This window comes from Anopheles funestus, chromosome 2RL (genome assembly GCF_943734845.2).
Source record: "Anopheles funestus chromosome 2RL, idAnoFuneDA-416_04, whole genome shotgun sequence".
In the NCBI taxonomy this organism is placed as follows: domain Eukaryota; kingdom Metazoa; phylum Arthropoda; class Insecta; order Diptera; family Culicidae; genus Anopheles; species Anopheles funestus.
In genome coordinates this window covers 55846070-55867060 of record NC_064598.1, presented here as the reverse complement: position 1 = coordinate 55867060, position 20991 = coordinate 55846070, and the positions used below count along the sequence as shown (strand labels likewise).

General features: G+C 40.5%; 1 protein-coding gene across 4 annotated transcripts in view; it reads right to left on the bottom strand.

The window, feature by feature from the left end:
- Positions 1–20991, bottom strand: part of LOC125774622 (ETS-like protein pointed) — an 86652-nt gene that overhangs the window by 42693 nt on the left and 22968 nt on the right. The window lies entirely within an intron of this gene.

Sequence of the window (20991 nt, the reverse complement as noted above, 5' to 3'; positions counted from 1 at the left end):
GCCCTTTTCACAAGTCAAGAGGTTAATGCACATCTAATCTACTTCTTTATTTCCTTCTCTACATACACCCGTTGTAAGAGATTATGGAGTTTCCAGCACCTAGGTATATGCTTTTCAACCTAGCAAAGCCGCATTTGCTCTTGTGTTAGACAACAAAGTCAACAGTTTTAATCCTAATTTACATTTTTTCTATGCTCTTTCAGAAAAAAAATATTCCCTCTTTTCATTGACCCATAGATTGGCCAACAGTAATTGATGGTAACGTTCAATGCCGTGAACGGTTTTCCATTCTTTTGAAATAGCATCGCACCTTAGGGATGCCAAAATGAAAACTATTTTGGAAAACGTTCCTGGGATGTCATATAGCACTGGATCGAAAATTCACCTGAAGGCTGCAAAGAACCGCTTGGCACCCAGCTGTGCTTTAGAGTGAATGGTGCATTTCCGGAAATATTTCAGTTGAAAAGAAAAAAACGGAACAAACTTAGGGGTGGCAAAAATAAGCCAAATAATTCGTATGGTTGCAAGGAAAAGGAAACTAGAAAAATCTTTTGACAAAAAACAGCTAGTAAAGGGTTTCTATTTCTACTTTAACTGGTGAAATTTTGAATGGTTTATGTGTTTATATGAATTTTTTGAATAATATTTTATGTTAGAGTTTCATTGATTATGAATCCCAAGATTGGTTTGCTACGAGTCTTCAAAAATTAAGGTAATCACAAGGAAACCCTTGGCTTCACCATCATCAAGGCACCTTGCATGGTTTGAATGGTTGTGTGAGCATCATACACTGTCCATTACATATGGTCATGTGTAGAAATACAAGAGAGCATACTAACTACAGAAAAGAAGAATGAAAATCGGCACTGCACAACAACAAATATGCATCTGTTCGAAAATACCATCTAAGAAACACATCGTTCAATACATTGATCACCATTCATTCTGTAGGACTTGATCCTTGAACTTGAGCCCATGCAGTTGTTCTTCTCCTTTCTGTAACCGAGCAACGTGAAAGCCCGTACCTGTTGGTTGGAACTGGACGATTCGTACAAGACAAGAGCGAGAGCTGAAGGATAATGGGCTAGTTCACGGGTGCATGTGTAGAAATGAGGTAAAAGATACACAGCTGAAAGGACTGAGAATGGATGAATGAAGGATACGCATCACCAAGAGTATCGGAACTAAGAAAGTGTGTTTACTCTCCCATGGCCAAAACCCAGCATTCGTTGCGTATGTTGGAACTACATGCTTTTGGGTTACGTTTCCTTTCGTCTTCGATTTCTTTTTTGTTTGGTTCTTCTGCTCAACCAAACGGAAGTATAAAATTACATTGGGAAAAAAGTAAAAAAAAACAATCTAAAGAAAGGGAACTATGCCTGTTTTGAAAGTAAAACACGTTCTTGATGTTAAATATACGATGGTTGACAATTGTATCTTCAGTTGTTTTAATTTGATTTCCAATAAACCAATCATTTCAATAGATCAATCCAATCATTAGAGACAAAATTGAACCATTGAGCTGGATAACAATATTTTATATGGATCTAAAAATTATATCCCGGCTATTAACACTGTGATGACTACTTTTCAATATTACGCTTAACGGCAAACACGTTATAAAGTGTTTAAATTTAAAAAAACAAAACCTTATGTAACTGAGCAGATGTTTGTCGATACCCATAATTTGGAATCGATCGTAAAATGAGACCTTGCATCGAATTTAAAGTTTTTTTTTTACGTAAATACTTATTCATTCATCGTTCGTAATCGTTAAGTTCGTAATAGTTAAGATTCTATAGCCATTTATTTTCTATTTCTGATGTTAATTTTAAAAGATAATTTGGGATGTTGAACATAAGCCGCAACTAGGTCTTAAGTGGCAGCGAGTGTATTAATACAATTAATAATTCAATCATGACTTTTGATAAAACAATTTGTGTAAATCAGCTATATTTTACCTACGTGAAAGTTCTCTTGTTAACCAACAACAAGTAAAAAAGTAACGGAGGAGTCTGTGGCATTCGTCAATGAAAATTACCACCGGACCGACCGCACATATGTGGTTGTGCTTGAAAGTTGTCTTTCCCGTACCATTCATGTACTCGGAATTCATTTATGAATGAATTCATTCCCTCTCGCTTTTTGTCGTGTCTTCGCATCTTACACACGCGCAAACTCAACACAAGAGCAGCAAAGCCGTACTGAATTGAGTAGAAGAAGAATACAGGTACACCAAAGAGTCACGAAAAAGAGCAGCAGCAATGAGTCTTGCCAGGAACTTGTACAACTAAGCGAGATGCATGTGGAATCGTATGGATGAAAGACAATACACACGCTTGTGAAGATTGTGGAGCAACGAACCTATTTCTTGCATAGCCGATGGTACAACTGTTGTAAACACTTGTCAACGTAAAACCCTTCAATTTTATAAAATTCATCAAAGTACCTCATTTTTCTATTCCGTGTAGAACTCCGATAGTTGTGATTATACACTCAATGAAACTAATTAATTAATATTTTGTTGGATATTCATTTTAATACTTTAACCCGAATTGCAAGATCCACCAGAGACCGAAAACCCTGTGGCAACAGTGTGTCTGGCGTGGTTCAGTCAATCCGGTGAAACGTGTGAATCCGGTTCACAAGTGCAGCCCTTTGCCGTTGAAACCCATGCTGGAAGTTATTTTCGGAGGAATTACGCAATTTTCAAGTTTTATCACATTTTACATCGTGTACAATATTTTCGCAGAAATGTAGCATTGCTGGGAGAGTATCGAGCGGAACAGAAAGGACCAAGAAGGAATGATGATGTGATGGGCACTAGGAAATCAGAGGTTATGTTACGCGTGCATCATGCATTTCAGGGTGCAACCCGTATGTTGTACGGGGAGGCAATGTACAGCAAGAACCTGAAGAACTATTTTTAAAGCATATTTTTAGCATTTCCCGTAGGCAGCTCGAAGAACACATGGCATTATATACAGAAGCAACATTCTGCATCCACGCGCAAGTACGCACGAAATTCGTAACGCACTCCACTAATACGGCGATTTTGGTGAGCACTAAATGGTCCCTTATACAGAGCATATGTACATTCGGAAGCTGGGTATGAATGAATTGCTCAACGTAGCAACACCGAACACGACCACGTTCCTCTTTCTAGTTCTCGCTCCATTTTTATCATGCGGAAGTGTGACCTTCGGATTTTATGTTTTTTATGAGTAATCTTAATGCTTTGCCTGTTCTTTACAAACATAGACGTACACACACTTATACACTGGAGTCAGGTGACAGTGGAAACCGATTTCCGGAGATTGTGGCAAAGGTTAATGTCTGAGAAGAATTTCGTTCTCCGAAAAGATACCGGATCAGATTTAACTGCTTTCACAGAAGTTTATAACTAACGCATTTAAAAAGTGGTATGTTCTTGGCTATTTTTTTTTTATTCATAAAGAACGGCCTGGCCGTATTGCTGTTCTTGGCTATTGTTGGTAATTGAATAGAAGAATAGATACTGTTAACAAAGGAAGTATTATCTGACTGCAAATTGGCGTAACACAAACAAGTTTACGAAACAATTTTAATAACTCTTTGACGTAATATTTTGATGTTTACCATATTAATATTGCCAATTAATAATCTCCAAAACCAGGCACGATTTGCAAGTGTAAATGTAAGAAGCAACAAAACATTTATCAGTTAGTGTCACATTAATTCTTTACTTTAATATCCGCCATCAAGGGGATGCAATGCATGCATTGTGACACTATCCACAAAAGATTCAATCGAAGGAAAAGGACCACGGTATCGTACCCTTTGAAGCAGTTGATTCGTTTGCTTTGACCAGGTCATTTGCTCTCTGTTCAAAGCGGTTTCGGTAGGGTTTATTTGTGTCTGTATTCAAGTAATAATCGGAGAAGAAGAGAAACCCTGCGCGTAGGTGGTATAACAGGAACGAATTCGTGATAGATGCATCGGGAAGGTGGAGCTATACGCTGAAACAACTCCCATATCCCCCATATGCCAATAAGCGACGAAAAATATCACGTTCCTCCCTTCGGAAAACGCGTTTCTTCAGTAACTTTACTATTCATCTCTTTTAAGTCCATTTTCCTGCAAATGTAGCATATCCACATTTACGCATTGAACGTATGAGTTTGTCGTATTTTCTATTATTATTGTTTAGTCTGTGCACTGCAGTGCAGATCTGTGCGAACATGTTATATCGATGCTGATCAATCGTAGGTAGTATAGACTTCCGTGCATCAACAGGAAATGACTAAGAAAACGACTGCACAAGAAGCGTTCTACATCAAAGGGCTTTTCGGAATATGATCACACACACATGATCAGTCACACAAGCGAGACAGGATATCGATGAACAACACATTGTCCAACGGGTGGAAAAATACAATTGACCAAACAACAAAATATTGACCGGATTTATAGATCAAGAAAGTGTACATCATGTAGGCAGACTACCCTTTGCAATGGCAGTAATCTGGAAAGCAAATTCACGTGTTGAAATGAAAATATGGTGAACCACCCATATCGCCCGAAAGTTCGACAACGGCGAAGAGAAGATAACCTAAAAGGTCGGCATCTGTGTTTAAGAAACATGATCGTTTCTTAGTTCGTTCGTCAAATATTCCACACAGGCGTGAAACCATCGCTCGGTTACGTTTTAGCGGTGCGTTCGCGATTCGATTGTTATTTATTTTATCACCTCATTACATAGAGAATGGAGGCGTCTGCCCCACTGTGTGCTGTGTGCGGCAAAAGTCGGAGCACATTTTCTTTGATCTTCGTTGGCGCGCCTTAAATTCTGGGACATAGAACATTCGTGTCGGCGCAGGCCTTTGCACGTGTGCAAGCGGAAACAGTATGACCGGTTGGGTGTTTCGCTCCACAACCCAGCAGGGAGTCTTCACCCGGTAAGTCTCTAACGACGATGACGATGAAGACGACAAGGTGCCGAATTTTACGGCGCTTAATTGAGTGGTAAATGGAGACGATAATAACAGTAACAGTAAGCGATAAATTCACTTCATCAACACCGGTCCGTGTCAGAGTGTGGAAAACCAAAGCGCGCCCATTATCGTAAGCGTTTGGATCAGGTTAAGTGTTTGGTTATTGGCTTCACAGCGGGAATGCCGTGCGTGGATTGAACAAATAGAGCGACAAACATGACATACGGTGATGAACACAACTGAATATGCGATTCAACAACAGTTCAGATTTAGCTCAATCTTACCTGGAAAGAAACGAAGCAAAGAGAAATAAATTAGTTATACAGCAATTGGCAAGCACCTGGTAAAAAAGAGATTTGGGGAAAAATAATTTGCTACTGTTAGGTAGTACAAGTGAAATATAATATATTTAACAATTTCTTTACAAAATGTATTGAACACGATAAAATTAAAAATTGATAGCCATCGATTCAGTGCATATTGCTGTAGGGGAAGAAAAGGTGACCTATTTATACTAAGTTCTTCTCATCATTTCCGAGTAACATTACGTACTGTCGCAAATAGGAAACACCTTTCATCCTCGGGGGATGCGAAAATCCAAACCGGACACGATTAATTATGAGCTGTGTTCTAGATTTTCGAGGCCCATGGTAGTGTCTCCCCCTCAATGTCGCAACGGGAGGAGGTTGCTCGAACTGCGATTCGGTCATCCATTCTAAATTGCACTAATAACTTACATTCGCAACAAACCGCAAAATGGGAAGGAAAAAGGAAGCCTGAAGAGATATCGCCCGAGGTTGAAACGGATGAGAAAGTTCTTCGCGGAACACATTCAGACAGGTTGTCATGGCGAGTGCGTAGAGCAACGTGGCTGTAAGGAGGCGAATACACATATTCTTTCTGATTCTGGTACAGCCGATCCTCGGTACTGCATCTCTCTATGGTCGGTGGCTTGGCACACGAGGTTAATGGAAAGTGTCGCTAAATTTAGGCCCCCTCGTAGTACACCGTTAAACTCTGATACGCCGAAAGAAACGTGCACGTAGCTTCCCTTGCTTGCTTTGTAATTCCTTACTCATGCCAATCTCACGCACACCACAGGCCACACACCGGAGAAGGAAACCGGACATTCCTCTTCCGCGTTTTAATTAAACGTATCTCCGCTGCAGCCACCATGGCTGCCGTCTGCCGTCTCGTACGCCGGTACATCTGATCCAGTGACCGTAATAGCGGGAAAGACTGGTTAAATTTAATTAAAAATTTTCATCACCATCACATGTGTACGATCGCGCAAGTACACGCAAAACGACCATGTAACTACACGGCATTTTATGTGATCCCAGCATGAAATGCAGCATATTTTTGGAGACTGAGAAAGGTATGCTGAATCAATATGTGATGGTAAGCGAAGGTTTATACTAATTCGATAACATGGTTTCCATTTTCTAAAGTAATTCGTGCTATTCATGTAAAAATTCTTACTATACGCATGAATTAGTAGTTGCTGTATGAGAGTATGACAGTTGATTAAAATTTTTACTAAAAGCTAATCACTGGTATAGTGTGTTAGCTATATATAGAAAGTAAAACACGGAACTAAAATGAGGAAAATATTTCTAAATTCATGAGTGTTGACCAATTTGCTAAGATAGAACCAGGAACGATTTCAATGAATTGAAACGAACATGCCGGTTGCTTGGGCGTATTGATCGAAGATGTCGGTATTGTTTGATTGATAAGTAAACTAGAAGATCTCTTCAATCATTCTATTTATTTGCTACCCCTCGTATGCTTTCATCTTTCCGTGTATCGATATTCGCTTGGCAAACGGAATAGCCGAACTCATCTCTTTATTCGTCAGGTTGTCGTCGTCCCAGGAATTGAGCACGTTGGCTAATTAAAAATTGAAACCAGGTAATGAGCATGTTTTGCCGCATGTTCTGCTCGGTTTTGACGCGTATCGTTATTTTTCTAATTTCAATCACTGGCGCTAGCCTTGAGGATGGATAAGACAGCAGAGACAGGGCTGCGCGAACAAGCGGAAGCTGACGGTACTGTTTCCGGATTTATTCTTCTAATTACCTTTTTATTTTACAAAGGCTTGTCTTAGGGCATATGAAGCGTTTGATTTCGATGTTTGCCTCAACCGGAAGCGTTGTGAACAGCGTTTGTGTAAGAAAACTAATGCAACTAGACATATAGGCCGACTTCCTTCAACAAGCCGTTTAATGAGATAATGGAAGAATGGAGGAGATTTCGAAAGTATTTTCTAAATTCTCTCGCTTTTGACTGTTGGTTTTATTATTTACAAAGAGGAAAACGTGTTATCAGGTTAATTAAATAGACGATTGGATACGCATAGTCTCAGAGTAACAATCAGAGATATTGGTGCAATTGCTATTTGGATTGAATAATATATGATAAGGAATATCGCCCATGACATACGTGAACTGTAATTTTCTAATTTTCTGGATATTTTTTTTGTAGTTTGCTATCACTAAATTACTTGTTCGGTTATTACTGTTGTAGCAGAAACAATATTTGTAATACGGGAGTCGCCGATTCAAACTTATAAATATGTGCAAAAGAAAACTTAAACAGAGCCATATGAAAAGGAAGATGTTATGTGAGAATTGCAGGGCGGAAGCGAATAAAAGATACTACGAGGACGTATACGTGCGTCGCAGAAGCGGGCAATCATGAACTAGAGAACCTAAAGAAATCTCGGCCGTGGGAACGAAGCTGTCACGTTTGCCTTCACTAATACCTCTGGCGTTGTCTGCTCAGGCAATCATGATCTGCGAGGCCGCTGTGTTGATGGTATACAGTGATCGTGGTCATCATCATCAACACGAGTTTGATCATTATAGCTATTAGCATCAGTCTCTCTAAGTTGCATATTGCCATGAAATTCTGGTGGCATCCGACAGTTATCTGTAGCTACCGATTGGTTTAAATCCTTTTTCGGGAAAACGTTGTACATGATAATTTTTTTAGAGTAAATCATATTGCCTAAGATAACATGCTTAGCTACAAGAATTTAATTAATTTCTCGCAGCAACAAGTTTTCTTCATCCAATTGGTTTTGCTTACATGAATCAAAGCTACAACTTTTGGTCGCATAGAATCGGTACAAAATCCCATTCCGACCCTTGCAAAGACTGACTATCAGGCATCGCGATAAAAGTAAGTCTGGAATACGGAAAGGCCATTCTGTCATATTGATTTCTAATCTTCTTGTGGTTTAAATCATCAGTTTATTTAAAAAAATCGCAATGTAAAGACAGCTCCCATACGTTGAAGCTGCCATTCGTTCAATTGCATACAAACTGTTATGTTTATTTCTTAATGTCTGTATTCGTCGATTGTTATACAATCCTATAAAAAAGAATAAACATTCTAGAAGATTGCGGTATAGAGAAACAGCATTTTGCTCTTTGCACCTTCCTTCGCTTTGGTGCAACAAGCTAATTCGCTTTGCTTCGTCCCAATCGAAAATTTAATGCGAGAAACAGACACACTGTTAAAAACTGACATCGTTTCGCTTTGTCCGGCTGAAGTTAACATTCGATCGGTTTAAACTTTCGATTCATTGAAGAGATTGAAACAGTAGCTGTGATGAGAGATAGTAAAGGCAAATCCAATAATAAGGCAAAAACCATGAACGCATGGGAAAAAAGGGAGCTGAGAAAACGGACGAATTAACGATACCAACCTCGAAACATTCGGAAGTAAGCCATAAATATTACGATAATCGAATCAATTTCCGATAAAAATTGCTTAAACAATTTAACCAAGACTGGATTGACGATTCAGTGCCGGGAATTTTGGTTTAGTTCTCTTCAACAGTTTGCATGTTAAAGAAACGAGAAGAAAATGAGAATATGTAATTGATAAACCAAACTAACTGGAAGACAATGTGAGAAATGAGAAAAGGTAATATTTAATGTAATAATTGATCACTCAAAACATTAAAAACGTTTTTTTGTTTTTTTGTGCTTTCCAAATTCTTTAAAACATTGATTTAACACTGTACGGTAGAAAGATTTTTGATAGAGTGTCATAAAATAACATGTGTTATGTTTGTAAGGTAGAAGCATTAAATTTCAATTTACCCTATATTACCAAATAACCCCAATGATCGAGTAAGTCTTTGTAAAACGATTGTATCTCGTGTTATTCTATTAATGTAAATAAAGTTGCAGATTTTGTGTTCAAGATTAAATTAAAAATTGGAAGGAAAATTTACGTAAATATGATACGTAATTGGTTAACCATAGCCATCTCAATTCAAAGAATATTTCGAACACCACTAATAATACTTGACTTAAAGGTAAAACTCCTAAAGCCCAATCAAATAATGGAAATAAAAGACGAATGATTGCTTATTATAAAACCACAATATTGATGAACAAGGCAATATTATACAAAACAAACAGTCGATATGTTGTTTCTCAAATATTGAATGCATTACTTGGCCATTATCTTCAAATTATCAGACGAAACTGAAACACACATGCAGGATCTATTTTTACCGCACATGATGGTCGAGGTCGAAGGGATTTATTTTCCCCCCAACACTGCTAGGATTGATCCACTTGATAGCTAATGCTATACGCTACTCTGGAACATCGTATCAGCTGTGCTGGCGTACCCAGATAGACACTGCTAGCGCGTGGACGGTCAGCAAGGGGGTTTAGCATCAGTCACGGTAATAGGCTAGTGGACGGCAGCAAGGATGGTATGTATGGAAGCGGAACGACGTATAATGCACCATGAGAAGTTGACAAGTTATGCGCCGCCGTTACAATTGCTACGAGGGAAAAGTAGCATGTGACGCGATTGCGCTGCGTAACTTCGTCGGGATCAGTAGTGGAAGGCTGGTCATATTCTGATTACTAATTTCCGGTGCCACTACGTCGGTGCATCATGCGCAACATCGTAAGCGTCATCATAAACATCATCATAAACCTCATCGTTGTCATCATGCTCGTATCGGAAGAACACCACTCGCACAAGAACGTCGCTACTTGGTCTACTTTCTACTTCACTCGCACGTTACGTTGTCACTTTTGTGGCATTGCGATTGTTCTAGTTCGTAGATTATTTCGCATAAAACTAGCAAACAGCGTAGTTGCATATTAAGCTACACTTGTAAATTTGTATGAAAATTTTAGGATTAAAAAAATATACAAACAGCTGAATCTGAACGATGTGCAATCGATGTCTGATTAACTTTTGTTTATTAATATGTGTTTTTGTATAGATCGTCTTCAATTAAATAAAACAATTAGTGCAAGACACCAATACGTAATTTGTTTCGAACCACAAATTGTGCTTTTGTTAGTATCCTATGCGCAATAGGCCCACAGGCAAAATGCAAGCAATCAATGGATTTTGCATACTTCCCTTCTTTTTAACCACTGTGTTTCAATAAACCTGCAGATTGGAAGTATGTTTTAAATACATAACTATTTGACTGTGTTATGCAATTGCATTCCTATTTAAAAGTCTCAACTATTGTCTTTGTAAGTTAGGCATTGCGCATCTGGTACGGTACCTATATATGTATATATAAATATTTTTTTATCTCAACAAACTGAAGGAAGACTGACTGTTCCTATCGAGAAAAGGTAAATAAACAAATGGAAATAATTATCATCCAAATGCAGGCACATCTGCTATCTGTTTTATTTTTACTCTTTTTTTCTGGAATGCGCACGAGTTGTTGCATCAGTACTAGCTGCTTAGCCACGAGAGGAAAACACACATTTAAAGCATCTTTTTTTAAGCTTCTTAATTTTCCCAGCCGACCGTACCGGCACATTTCATCTCTATTCGCGCCATCATGTCTATTGTGGTCGTATGATGTGCTGATCGGATACTACCGGCGGATTGAGTCGCAACTCCAAAAAATACTAACGCGCCAAACATGTCTTTAGGAACGTTTCTGGGAAGTGAGAAGTTTGAAAAGAGCCATGCTGCGTGTTAGAAAGTAATCAAAACGGGGTGAGTCCTCGAGCAGAAGTCGAAAGCAGGGAGTTTAGGAAAATTTATATTTTGTTTACGCACTAGCAGCAGACGTGCTAGTGTTAGTTCTGCCGAATGTGCTAGACAGCTTGGTGTGATGTTTAAAATGCACTTCCTTGCTATCAAATCAAACGAGCGTGTTTTATAGACAATATCCATTTTTTTTATTTTAATCGATTGACCAGACCCACGCACGTAACTTCTGCTTTCCAAAAGGACACTAGAGTTTAAGAAATGACTTTTGCAATGGAAATAAAAAAAATCCTTCTAACCTGACCGAACTTCAACATCGCGAAGACGATGTGAAACGTTGAACAAAATGTACGAGGAAGGCCAAGAGGAACCATTTCGAATTTATGTTCGATCCGGCACTTGGAGGCTAATTGGCAGAACGATCTTCTCGTTCATTAGCGATTATGCGGCCGCCTCCGCGTTTCGACAGTTACGCAAAGATCTGCTGAAGTGTACGCAAGAGCGAGAAACGTAAAGACGAAGGTACAAGAAGTTGAGCTTCATATTTGGCTTTGTTTCGTTGGAATATGAGCCATCCATTCAGTTTGTTTGTCGTCCTATCCTTCTCGTGCTCGTGGGCACTCCCAGGGATGATTACTCCTTGGATTCTGGCGCACTCCGTTTACCATCCGACTTGAAAGCTTACTTGCAGCTTCTTTCGCATGGTAGAGTGCTCGTTCTGGAGCTCTCATCTTTGGTCAAATTAATGAAAATTGAAAATAATAAAAACATAATGACTTATCTCCGGTTCAAGCCCTGCGGTTTGGTCTGGTTTGGGGCATGTTTGCGTACATTTTTCTCCAGGGGCGCTGTTGACGGGGGCTTTTGCCGTTTTGTACTTTTTTGTACTTTTCTTTTTCTGCGTGTGCGTGTGTGTGTGCCTCGCTTGCCCCTGCCCTAAAGGCCTTCGACTTCCGTTTTACGTTTCTCTCACTTCAATTGACCAAGCGCTCCATTGCGTTCTCACACGCGCAAATGCCCTTTTACACAATTCTCTGTGGCTTCTGCTTCGCATCTTAGTTTGACTGCTTAGCGCGCGCAGCCGCGATCAGTAAGCGGTTAAGTGCGCGTGCGTTCATTTTGCTTGAAGAAGAAAAGTACCTTTAATCGCTTCTGTTTTTCGATGGTTTGGAAAGCCAAAATTGAACATCAACAAAAGACTGGGCAAGGATTGTTAAGAATATCTAAGTGGAGGTCCGTGGAGATTCATGATGAGTTTGAAAAACTGCATATCCCACTGTTCCTTGGGTTATATAATTTGGATGAATCAAATAGTGAGGGGCCACACTTTACCAGTGATGTTTAACTTCTGCAATAAAAAGTTATACTAAATCCGTAACATTAGTGTCCACTAGTTTGTTTATCAATAAAACAGGCAAAATAAGACTCATTTTTTTCAAGGATTTTATTTTCATTTAATGAAACATAGTTTAGTAAATAGCTAGACATTGCAAACTCTCTAAAACGAGCAGTCCCTCAGGTTTCTGCAAAGTTGAGAAAAACGTACGTGATCTTCAGTTGATCCGTAGTACCGTTGAGCACTCATCGCGAATCAGTTTTTTGCTGATGCTTTCCAAACATGGTAGATGAAGCGCTTAAGATCGATTCCTCCAATTTTGTGTGATGCATTGATAATCAAGTACCTACGTTGCAAGAAACGTATATTCGTGCGTGCATTTACATGTCCATTTACTCGTTCGTCAACATTGTCGAACCATCACGTTGGGCACGTCCTTGTTCAGGACATTATCATTAAATGTACCCATCGTGTGTTCAACTTGAGCGAGTTTTTTTCCGTTTCAATAAACACATCGATTGACGTGTGGTCTCTGGACCATCCGACTACTTACAATGATCACTCGGTATTGCGAATATCAATTGGCAACATAACATTGCTTCTGTATGCATTACACGACGCGTCGCGTGCCCCTTGAAATGGCTAATGGAATTCTGTCTGAGAAGCCGAACTGAATATCTATGCCAAGTCGTCCAGTTATCCTTATAATACGCGGATTCTTTTTTGAATATGGTTGTGCGCTTGGGTGCAATTGAAATCGACAGTAACAACAATTTAAATCACGCCAGAATGTGCTTTCAATGTCAACTACACGGTTGTGGTGCGTTTAATGCATGTGCAATAAATCTGACCGAAGTTCGAACAAAGATACGACAGAAATTGGGAGTATTAACAAGAAATTTCGCAATGCAAAAACAAAACATGTCTCGCCACGTGATTGAAACTTTAAATAATCGATAGATACTGATGTTAGTGGGAACGTAAAAAAATTAAGCTTCATACGCTAAAATTATATCAATATTGATTACAGCAAATCACATTCAGTTATAATGCCTCACGGATGTGTCAAGTCAAATGGTTGAACAAAATGAATTAAAAATTTTCTATAACAGAAAAGAAAAAACCTTATGCCTTAAAATACTCTCCTGCATAATGTATGCATCAAGCACAGTGGTTATCGTATTTTGTAGAGCTAATAAAATCCGGTAGCATAATTCTGTCGAATCATTCCACTCCTATTCCTCTGATAGCCGGACACAACGATGCTGGAGAGACGATTCAACTTCCCGACCTTTTATTTGATCCGTTCATGGTCACTGAAGATCGTCTATGTTTCGACGCCGCAATAAAAGCTAACCCACCCCTTTTCTCATACGTTTCAATCGATTGGCCTATTAATAGTAGCGGGCACTATCGGTCATGCCGGATCAGCTTTTTTTATTTACAGCCTTGCAATCCTTCAACTTGATTTATATCTCCTAAAGCTGAACTAGTGTGGATTACCATGTTTTAATCTTCCGCACGATCAACGTAAGGAATCGGTTAGCGGTAGAAACTTGCTACCGAATTACGAAGCCATACAATTCTCATCAAAAGCATTAATTACTTTTGAAAGCTAGCCATTAAGAAGAAGTTGAGTTTAGGAAGTAAATGTTTCGCGTAGTCGACAAAATAATTTATTTTATTGTAACAGGATCGATAGTTAAGTTTAATAACATCTTCTACAATTGAGTATAGCTCAACATGATCGAACTATATTTTGAACTTTTATACAGCAGTTTAGAATCTGTGTACCATTTCCACGGCCTCATACACTTCACAAGAGTACCATTACGAAAGGAAACAGCGACCACAAAATCAACTAGTAACGTCTAGCCAAACGATTTTCGCACGATGGTGCTGCTTAACTGTTGAAAATGAGAACCATCCATCCATCCATCCATCCATTTACTGATCACTCCAGCGATCCATTCATCATCGCATCATCCGGGAGTTTTGATACGTGACCAAGCAAAGCACCGCCAGAAGACGGGAAGGATATGAAAGCTATCTTTTCTATAGTGTGTGTGTGTGTTTTTATGGCGTGCCACTGAAGTGCTACTGTGTGATCCACAGCTGCCCCAGAAATGTTGGATCCTCTGGGTCGCGTGGCCGTAAACAACGTAGCTTGACGTTAGCCGGCTACGTTAGTTGAGAATGAATGACTATCAGTCATCCATCCATGGCCACAGACAAACTAAGGAAATGTGTTCGAAAACTACTCCAGGTGTAGAGCTTTTTCCGATCGAATATTATAAAGTACCTCCACTCCCTTTCCTTGCTTCGGTTCTCCGAATCTTGTGCCGAAACCAAACCAAAGCCTCTTGGCGTTCACTCTAAAAAGCATCATAAATACAGGGATGACGATGCCGCCCCGTTCGGAGGTAATTATTTTTGTAATATAATTTAAGATTTGCCTTCTACCGTCTCCGTGGGTCCGATCATCGTCAGCGGTTATACGATGCCGTCATTTCTGAAGGGCTTTTTAATGGGACTCTTCTTTCCCTGGTGTTGGATGTTCTTTAAGCATCATTGCTCAGTCTCCTTCCGTCTCCCTGTTTGCCGTTGTTCTACGTATCCCTGCGTTAATGCTCTTTCGTTCATTTCGCCAGACTTATCCCGCGACACTACTCCTCTGACTCTGAGAGCGGCAATCAAAGGTTCGATGTAACACCGGTAGCCTGGTGAAACATTTCCGGCCCAATCCGTCAGAGTATGCTCATCCGTCCTAAGCGGCAAGAAATAATAAATATCTAATCCATTTACACATTTGCAAAGGAATTTTGCTGACAGCTCTCAATCGTTAAACTAGCTGGAAACTGAAATACATTATTTACCCCGATCGTTGGTGGTAATTGAAAGCTGTCATAATGAATAACTATAAAAAACAAATCTGCCTGATAACGTATTCTCGTCTCGTTTTTTGTACAATGCAATCTCCCCCACGTAATAACTTGTTTGAGTGGGAAAAAATAATTTAAAGGAACGAACGATTAGTTGATGTTTTCGTCGAATCGTCTAAGAGCATTTTGTCTGCGTGTGTGCAATAGAAGAGCATTAAGCTACTTTTAAACTATCTAGCGTCAATAATTTCCATACCAAAATACCATCTAAAGACAACATCAAATTAAATGCTCTGGTTTATGATTGAGTGTAAACATATTTTACAACACACATACATACGAAACTACACTTTCAGTAAAAAAAAAGATGAAATTAAACGCACAAGACACGTGCGATACCCTATCGTTACCACGCGGGATGCATCGAAACGTGCAGTGCGTCCCTAGGTCCGTTGGATTTGAAACGGGTGAGTGAAAAATAATGCTCCGTCCTACTCAAGCAGAAAACAGAGGGGTAGTGCCGGTGGTACGCTGGAACGTGAAACTTCAAAACAAACAAATCAGTGCTCGGAAATCAAATAAAACATTAATTATTTTATCACACCCCGCGTTTGTTGGAAGTGTAGCGAACTAAAGCTATGGTCAAGGTGCTTCGCGCGCGGCAAGGTGAGCCGGAAAAGAGGGAATGTGTGAGATATGACAACCCGTGGCCACAACCAGCCAGTTAACCAGGTGGGGTTCCCTTTACACTGTGCGCACAGGCGCCAATGTTTTATTTCAAACAAGTGCATTATTTAAACCGCTTGCCTGCATGCCGTCGTTGCAGTACTGACTTGCTCTGCATGGTGCGTAGAAGTCTCCTCGCCCCACCAATAATGCACTCATCCGGTGTGCGCAACCGTGTTACGGCCATAATGCAGGATGATGGTCCTGGACCGGTTGGTTCGTAAACATTCACAACTGTCAAAATATCGACAGCAGTCTCGGTAGCTAGCTAGCGCATCGGCCAAGCAGTGCGATCGGTGTGTGCACGGGGGTGCCCATGGTAGCGCCATCTATCTTCTGGTGCTACCGTTGTGTACATGCCACCGCTGGGCTTCTTCCGGCCATTTACCACCAGAGACGAGAGAGGCGGCTAGCTGTCTGCAAGTGCATTCGTTGCTGCACAGCCTCATGTTGTCATACGAGATGCACGGGAAGCGTGCCTGTTATGTTCTATCGGTCTGCCTCGTACTGTCTGTGCATTAGAGAGCATTGCATCAAAAGATGCAGTACAGCAGCCCGGCTGTGCTTCGTGTGTTGGTCCTATTGCTGAACCACCAGCACACATCACGTTAAAAGTGATAGAAAGAAAACAATATTGATAATTAATTGAGTTTTAACTGGCAAAGAGGCTTCGGGACGTATCGCAGCACCAGCAAGTGTGACCGTTCTGGGTCGGTTTTGTGCTTGACAAGGAGAACAAAAAATCTCTACACTTCTGGTGTTTCTGGTGCAGGCACATTTGAGTATCTATTTAAACTAATTAGTGCGGCCATCAGGCGATCGCTAATCAAGTTAGGTGAAGGCAACACTAAAAGGTGCACGAGAAAAAGAATGTAACAACTTCACCCGAGCACGGCAAGTGATGCTAGGATTCGTTCCCTTCCATTTTCCAGCATCCCATACTTGAAACCGATCACCAACCACATTCTCAACGTGACTGCATCGCACTGTCCCGTGGTCAAATGAGAAATAATTTCTTTTTCAACCATCTCTCGCGTACGATATGGGTGCGCAAAATTTAATTACAGCGCATGTTGGAAAATAGACCGTTCATTGTTTAGTTATTTGTAAACAGTTCTGTGGACAAGCGAATGTGTTCTTGGTTTTTACGGAAAATTCAATTAACATTAGCAGACCTTCCGGATAATTAAAGGGCGAGTCATGTCTTGGGCCGTAGAAAAACCGTCTTTGCGCTGACGATGTTTCAAAAAGATGAGTAAAACCGGTGAAACAAGCTAACCAACGGTTAATCATTATTTCGATGAAAAATCAATGCTCTCTTCAAGGAGATAGTATGAAGATACACAGAAAAATACCACATAAATATGGAAATGAAAGTAAACATGGCACAAATTGCGGTACAGTTAGTTTCATTCTGTTTGCCATTGTAATGGCGCCAAAGCTGCTACAGTGAAGAAAATAATAAAATTCAAAATTGAATTACGATTGCTTCGGGGCAAGTGTAATTAAAAGATTTGCGACCGTATCCTAATCGACACCATCGTAATGTCGACTTCAATACCTGGTTGGTTCTGGGAGATAGAGGATCCATCCCAGCGAAAATTACGACGACCGTCGGCACTGTGCCACAACCGCCAAGAGTAAAATGTCAATATTTAATTGGCTGGCTCATTACAATTCTCTTCCAAACCGCACACACATACACACACAAACGCACCCCGGGCCTTTAGAAAGGTGGGGAAGTATTCTTCAAGAAAGATATCAACAAAACACCGGTGAAAATCTTTTTCTTTGATGTTGTAATCGCTCTTGTAGCGCTCTTAGCGTATTTCATAAATTCAACAAGCAATATCGTAACCACTAAAACGCGACCCTGTACGATTGTTTGCTAAGCACTAAGCTATCCTGGCCGAAGGAGAATGAAATGGTGTATTGATTAAAGACGGACACCTCTCATTCACCATGCGATATCAGACCAATCTGTATCTGTACATCGGTAAAAAAACTATCAACATTGTTTAATAGCGGTTGATGGTGGTAATCGAAAAGAACCACGAAAAAGCTGATGCTTAAATTGTAAGGGTCACCCTCTTGCAAGACCGGCCAATTCCACAGTTTCATTTCGTTTTGCATGACAAATTGTGTATACATGAAACAGCCGAACGGACTCTCGGTACGTTTGGTGGCGTTGAAAATTTCAAATGACCGGATGTGTGCTTCGCCGCATATCGCAACCACAGCACCGAACCACCGCAGACGCATCCCATCGCAACAATGCACAGACACTTGGATGCTTGTGCCACCCATGATTATGTGTCTCCATGCGATGTCATATAGACACGTAGTAACGGACGTTTCTTCATAGCAAGTCGGAATATGACACCAATCGTTAGGGTCCGAAAATCATCGCCTAAAAAAGCGTCCTCCGATGCGTAAGCCACCACGCAAAGCACGCACAAGTGTGCCACTTGTACCGGCGTGTGGGACTGTAAACAATGCGAGCATCCATATGGAAATGTTGTAAATTCTCTATAGTGTAAGCAAGATTATCATCATTTAATTAATCGTAATATTTAATTAAATTACCCATCATGGGATGGATCGGTTTAATATGAATGACTTTTAAATATATTTGCTGAATACCTTCCGGTTCAACTCAGCGCCTTAAAAAGGAACATACTCCAACGAAATAGAGATTACCGCAAAATAACATTTGTTACACGATATACAGGAAATAATCGAACACCAGCGCTTGAGAAATTTATTTTAACTAGGTTTAAAAAACTAACTGTATCTTCGGTTTTTCAGGTGTGGAGTAAGAATTGGTTATTGGAGGATAAAAAATTGAGGATATGAAATTACTGATAACTAGGATCCCCTACATCTGAAGGTGACCAGATGGTAAATTTAATAGTAGGACCATTATTTCACACGACAATATCGGTACAAAATCCCATCCCGATCGTTTCCTCAAAGCACGGACTGGCTGTGTGGCAAATATAAATTTAATAAGCGAGAAATTTCTATCATTACCTCTTAGGTCGTTGCACCAAGAAGAAGAAAAAGCTACTTTTACTTAATTCCTACAAAATATATTGATATCACAGCAGGGTCGATACAAATAGCTGCTATATCGTGCATAATGCTTGCACTATCGATTTAAAATAGCGTAACCAATACGCTTGTCGGCTGCACAAAAAACCCAGACAAGTTTTGTTTTCTGACAAACGGTAGACGAGTTGATTAAAAATAGAATATTCTATATTTGATATCATCATCAACTACATCAATGACAAGTGTGATCAACGAGATCAAGAGATGTGCACCATCAATGTATTTGCTGTACTACGCAATCCGACCAACTCTACTCAACGAAACACCTTCCATCCACAGAATGTGTCCGTCGGCAATAGTACGATGTATCGCGATCACCACATTTGGGCTCTTCATTGTCTTTACGCTTTACACACGATGTTTCTGTTCATTCACGAGAAAGTCTTGTGTGCTGCAAGTTTAGCGGTAAGCAATCGCTACATCCTTCGAAGGATTATCCACGTTGAAAATAAGAAGGAGTAAAAAGAACAAAATAAATTCCCATCGTAAATGCGAATGCAAGCCACTGGCGTCGGTCAGAGATGGAAGTAAAAGTCATAACAATAACAATAAATTAAGCACCAACCGGAATATGAACTCCACCTCCCCTAGGGCTATTGCAATCAAGCGTGGCTTGGTTGGTGTCGGAGAGCAAAAGGACCGCGAGGCTGACGATGTTTCTTTGTCGCTTCTGGCCTTTTCTGCCTGCTCCACGTTGAATGCACCGGATGAGGAGCCACGCGAACGTTCAAGCGATCGAGTTCCATGTAGGCATATGGATGCAGAACGGACGTAAAGGGTTTCGGGGGATTACACGTGCAGAGTAAGTGCAAGTGTAACCATCCGTTCCCTTCCGCCACATTCCTTTCGGCACATTTGTTGCACTTGTTCTGGGATCAAGTTAAAACGAGCGTCTCCTCCTACCGTGGCTTCTCCGGCTTGTTTTATTATTTTAAACTAAACCGTTTCTGCGGTGATCTGTCTCACGGTTGATCAAGTTACACGAGTGTACGCACGTACGTATGCTGGCATGCTGCCCACCCTTGGTAAAGAACTGGGAGAAAAAACGACCAATACACACCCTGATCGAGTACGAGTGTATCTGTGTTGGATAAGCTTGCTTCTGCACACCTGATGTCCGGCAGTTTGCATGCTGCATGGCGATTATGCCCATATGCTGGAGCTTGACTTTTTACGTTTTATTTTTATCAGCATGAGAAAACGGTCGCGTGGCTCTCTTGTGCCTTGGGAGAACGATCTTCGCTTATGTATGTTGCTTTTTTTTGTTGCAGAGATCCAGTTTGTCCAGTTAACGATAGAGTAGAGCTACTCGATGTAGACCTCTGGTCTTTTTTTTCATCCGTACCATTTATCATCGATCGGCAGCGAGGGGCCAGCTTCAGCATACGCATCCTGTTCCATTGCTGAAGAAAGAAAGATAGACTTCCGATGGCTAACAACAGCATCCAGTAATTGCATGAAAGGAAGGCGAATTCAACAGGATAAACATGAGCAGGATAGCGAGCACGGCGAAATTATAACGCAAAAGCAAGAGAACAATATTCGCTGGAGCTTAAGCCCAAACCGGTTTAGCAATCGAAGACAGGTTGGTATCGATCTTTCGTCCATTCCCGCTGTTCCCCGCGTTTGGTCGATTTGCCATCCAACAGGTCTAGTCATTCAAGAGCAGTTCACACAGACTACTTTTCTGCTTCGATGCTACTTCCTGGACTAATCGGATTAGTTATGCTGAGCAATCATCGTTTGCAAATGAGCCACCTTACACGAAGGATGGCTCACTTTCTGGCCTATGTCACTGCTCCTTCCGTCTCGCGGGATCCGTGCTCGACGGATTTCTTACAGTTCTACGCTGCCCGACCGAAAGTCATAAATTACAACACCAAAACGTCCACAGGCACGACGACGAATGTTATCTAAAATTTTAAAATTTATTGCCATCTTCAAGGCATCGTAAATC